Consider the following 5362-nt stretch of genomic DNA (forward strand, 5'->3'; position numbering starts at 1 on the left):
TACTAAACTTTAACTATGACATGTTAGGCAAAAACCATGATGATTGCCTTCAGGGAACTGGCTTGTTTGACAAAGAAAAATATTTTAAGTTGAGGAATTAAGTGGCAGCAATTTGTGATTGCCCCAGAGCAGGAGAAAGAGAAAGAAGATTCACCTGGGTCCGTCGAGGTCTCTTGGGAATCATCTACTTTTTGTCCTGGCCAGAGTCCCTCGGGGCCAACAGGTGCTTAGAGGTTAGGGAGCTGCCTAATGAGCAGGTGCCAGGGACCTCTGCTGGGGTCCCTCAGACTGTGCAACCTTGGGCTAGAAGCAGCCAGGTTGTGGCATTTGCTGCCCAAGTCTGGCTCAGGGACCAGTGCTTCCCTCATTTGCTCTGCTATGTCTCGGAAAAAGCGTCAGTCACCAGATTCCAGCATCCACCATTCCCATGCAGGTGAATCTGAACACAGCAGGAGTAGTCACAGACTGTGGACATAGAGTACTTTCTCCAGAGTCACCCAGGAGCTGAGCTAACACACCTGACACTTCTGAGGTTGTTGACTCGTATACTTAACTATGAATGCATATGTCCATGATTATCATAGAGCAGGAAAATGTTGAATCTCCTAGAGCAATGATTATTGCTAATTAAAAAATGAGGGCTTGAAAAGATCATCTCGCAGAGATAATGAGAGGCTTAAACTGCCCAGAGTACCTGGAGCCAACTCTGCAGCATTTGAAGGTCTGTTGGAGCAGAGAACAATTTCCTTTGTGTAGGGACATGTACTGCAGTGACATCATAGCAGTTTTCCAGTGTGAGAGTGGTTTGTTGTTCCCCATTCAAAAGTAATAGAGGAGGGGAAATGACAACCCCCTAGCCCTGGAAAACCTCTGTAGGCTGAGTCAAAATTCTCCTCCTTTGCTTTGTGACTGACTATCCCTGTGCTGAGAGAAAGGGCCCTAGTAGAGGGAAATGTCTGCGTGAAAATCCTGATAGCAGCAGCTGCTGAAACACACGGGTCTAACAGTCTTCTCTCTGCTCTTGCACTGTGTTCTCAGATGACTCAATGTTAATGATTCAGTAAGAAGGGCTCTAGCAAAGACACCTGCTTGGTAGATATTGTATCCTCTGTGAGTTGGATTCACTCAAGTATTTCTAGTCACTTGCATCTCTCCTGCAATTTCACATTTCCCTGGTGTGTTGTCAGGTAAGAGACTTTTATTCCAGTCTTTTCTTTCTTTTTACGTACAAAGATTGACCATTTTTTGACATTTTTTTTCTGCCATTGAGTTCTTTGATATGTATTTGGAGTGTTCTTTAGTGCGAAAAAAAAGTTTATTTAAAAGGTAAATTAATTATGGTCCAAAATGCCTCGTGCAATAGTATTTTAATCCATACTTATAAAAAGTAATCAAACTTTGGAAAATTCCCTATTTTGCAAAGTGCATGCATAAAAATGAGTGATTCTGTTACCTGCATTTTAAGACATTTTGACGTACCTTCTTAGTAAAATCTAAGACAACTTGTGAAAGCTTGTATTTTTCTGTTGTCAAATCAGAAACTCATCCCTAGCTGCAAATCCACTGCAATTAAAATCTACAAAACAATTTGGTTCTGCAAACTGAGTCTTAATAAGTCACTTTTACATATATTTCTAACCTGCTCCACGTTGATTTGTTATTACATTTGGCATCATTTGTGATCTCTCTTGTCTAGCTGATTGCACCATTTACTCATAGTGACGCACTTTAGCCTCCAGTTGTATGATTAGACTAAAGATAATTTTTTCTATATTAAGTAGAATTGAATCCCAGTATCTTTAAACATACACAAAGCCACGTGTTATACATCATTTCATCTCTTTCTTACTTGTTCATGCATTTACTTGGAAAATCTATGGTAAGGTTGTAAACACTGATGAATAGAAATTTATAAGGAGTCAAAGAATATCTCATTAAATGTGAGAAGTATTTGATGATTTAGGATGGGTCTGAGAGTGGGAAGGAATTCTTGGTCTGTGATTTCACTGGGAAGGATCAAAATGGAACCTGAGCCATCTCCAAATGTGGGAGCTACATTCTGAACAGTAACAAATGAATTTTGGAGTTGTACTCTCTTATTTACATTCTGTTTGTATAAATATACTCAGGTTCAACTACATCTTCCTGGTAGTGTTTGGCACCACATGAAACTGAGAGACCAAACTCAGCTTTCAGAATTCCTTCTCCTGGGATTCTCAGAGGACCCAGCACTGCAGCTTCTTGTCTACAGGCTATTCCTCTCCATGCACCTGGTCACTTTAGGGGAAACTTGCTAATTGTCCTGGCCATCCTCTCAGATCCACACCTGCACACGCTTCATGTACTTATTCCTCGCCAACCTGTCCTTGGTGGATGTCTGCTTTTCCTCCACTAGAATCCACAAGATTCTGGTGAACATCCAGACGCAGAGCCAATCCATCAGCTATGTAGGCTGCATCACACAGATGTTTTCCATCCTGCTATTTGGAAGCCTGGATGATTTTCTCCTGACCATAATGGCCTATGACCGGTTTGTGGCCATCTGTCACCCCCTACACTACATGTTCATAATGAACTCCCAGCTCTGTGTGCAGCTGGTTCTGGTGTGTTGGGTCATTGTCTCCTGAATGCCCTTATGCAGAGCTTATTGGTGCTAAGGCTGAGATTCTGCACACATTTTCAAATCCATCATTTTTTTCTGTGATTTGAATCAGGTGGTCCACAGAACATTTTCTGACACCTTTCTCAATGACCTCATAATACAATTTGCAACTGTGCTGCTGGCGGGAGGTCCTCTATCTGGGATCCTCTTCCATCCGTGCCATCTCATCAAAACTGGGCAAGTATAAAGCATTTTCCACCTGTGCCTCTCACCTCTCTGCCATCTCCCTATTTTATGGCACAAGCTTAGGTGTGTACCTCAGTGCCAGTGCTGGCCCAAGTTCAGCCTCAACCGCAGCAGCCTCAGTGATGTACAATGTGGCACATCCCATTCTGAACCCCTTCATCTACAGCCTGAGGAATACAAACATGAAGAAGGCTCTGAAAAGACTGTTGTTCCTAATGGATAGTGGAACCCACAGTGTTGGGGCTGAGCAGTGTCCGTAATTTCATGTCTCAAACCTTGCTGTCAGACACAGTGATGCATTAGTAAGAGGAGGAAGTAGAGCTTGCTTAGTTAGTTCTATCATTGCCGAAAAAAAGAAGGTGCAATAAAGGAAGAGAAATAAGAATAATTTGTTAGAGTTTTATTTAGGAAATACATTTAACCTGTTCACTTTATATGCATTAAAGGCTTAAGAATATAATTTTAAAAATCATTAGAATATCTCCATCCATTAGTTAAACTCATGTAATTCAATGTTGCTATCCTTGGTGCTAGAATAGAAATTTTGGCAAAACACTTGTATTTCATTGGATTTCTAAGAAATCTTCCTATCTCTGTTATGATGGTATGTTATAAGAAGACTGTTCATGTTGTAATTCTTTACATGAGGCACTTGTGGATGGTGACACTGTCAGTTTATGGTTGTTTTCACTAGCTTTCACAAGCCACCTATCACTACTTTATAAGGCTTAAAATATATGTGTAAAATTCTTTGGAAATTCCTTGCAACTAAAGTACAAAGAACAAGGAAATCTGATTATCTCAGTGACATACATTTCCACATAACCCAATGAGTGCTGTTCACATGTCACATTTCTAGAGATGCCACACTGATTCTGAGAGAAGTGTAAGAACCTTCATGAAAATATGACACAGCAGATTCAGCTAATGCTTGTGATATCGTGATCCCATAGGAAATCAACAGTATGAGTCCCAGCATTCCCCTTCTGATCCTCTCCTGGCGAATGCATCTAGGAAGGCTGCAGATGTGTATGGATTCCTGTCACACATCTGGGACACCAGGATTAAGCTCCTGGCTTCATTGAGGCCCAGCCTTGGCTATCATGGACCATTACGAGAGAGCCAGCTGATGGAAGATCTCCTCATATCTCATTCCCTTCTTCCCACTCTCTCAGTCTTTTCGTATATAAAATATTGCTCTCTAAAATTATGACACAAAGATAGTAAGACAGTAGTTATCTTTTACTTTGGCAACTAAACCAAATTAGTTCTCATCTTTCATTTTTAGCTGTCTTTAGACATCGCAATGCCATTTTCCAGCAATATAGTATTAATTCAATTTTTTTAAAAAAAATCTTAGTTTTGTTTATGAAAAAAATGTCAAATGGGTTACAATACAGGAAGCCAAACTTTGACAAAATTCTATTCCTAAAACAAACACAACAAAAAGAGAACTATACATAAAATTCCAAAATATTTTAACAGGGTTATCTTGTCCATTTAAAAAAATTTATTTGCTTTTCACTTGATAGAAAAAGAGACAGAATGAAAGCGAGAGAGAGGGAAAGAGAGTGAGAAAGAAAGAGAGAGGGAGAGAATTTCCTATTCTGTACATGGTCTTAACAGCTGAAACTAGATCCGGTCAGACATGGATGGCAGAGGCCCAAAGGTACAAGACATCTTCCACCACATTCTGAGGCTCATTCCAAGGACAGTGGATCAGAAATGGAACAGAGCTGCCTAACCTGCCTGGTCCTTAGGCAGCTAATATCATGCTGGGAGAAAAGCAACTAGTAGCTGGTGGACAGTCTGTGCATGGCTAATGCCAAATCTGTGTTAACTATTCCACTATGCCAGCAGAGTTGATTATTCTTTTTATTTTTTTTTCTCCCTTTTTAAAGCAATAAATGGAGAAGTTGGGGACCTCAAGGCTATGGCATGCTGCCATTGCTCCAGGAAGAGAACGGCAGAAGAAGGCCTGGGTACATATTGGAGTGGGAGTGGCTGAGGGCATGTTTGACAGGGGAAGAATGATGTCTTGGACTTTTCAGTCTGGGTCACTGCACCATCAGGAAGACAGGTAAGCTGGAAGGGTTTAAACAGGAAACATGGAATATATGTCACTGTATGTGAGTGTCAGAGCAGGGATGGGCTATGCGAGAATGGGCCACAGCACACACCACAATGCAAAAGAAATGAATTTGGGGCTGGTTAACATGGAGAGCTGAGGATGGTGACAGGCCAAGGCAGGGTGGACAACAAAACTCATCTGACAAGAACCCACCTAAGGTTCTGTTCCATAGCCTAGCAGCAGAAGTTCTCAGCTCACACACACCAGGTTCCCATATGGGCACCAGCTCTAATCCCAGCTGTCACACTTCTCGTCCAGTTCCATGCTTGGGGTCCAAGGGGGTGAGCAGTCAAGGATGGTCCAAGACTGTGGGACATTGCACTTGCATGGGAGAATGAGCAGAGGCTCCTGGAACATGGGTCCTGGCTTCTTATTGGTGCAGC

The 5362-nt window shown here is 41.6% G+C and overlaps 1 pseudogene; it reads left to right on the forward strand.

The window, feature by feature from the left end:
* Positions 1-2339: 2339 nt before the first annotated feature.
* Positions 2340-3108, forward strand: LOC131478163 (olfactory receptor 7A10-like; annotated as a pseudogene).
* The last annotated feature ends 2254 nt before the right edge of the window (positions 3109-5362 follow it).

The sequence above is a fragment of the Ochotona princeps genome, chromosome 28 (assembly GCF_030435755.1).
Source record: "Ochotona princeps isolate mOchPri1 chromosome 28, mOchPri1.hap1, whole genome shotgun sequence".
Classification (NCBI taxonomy): domain Eukaryota; kingdom Metazoa; phylum Chordata; class Mammalia; order Lagomorpha; family Ochotonidae; genus Ochotona; species Ochotona princeps.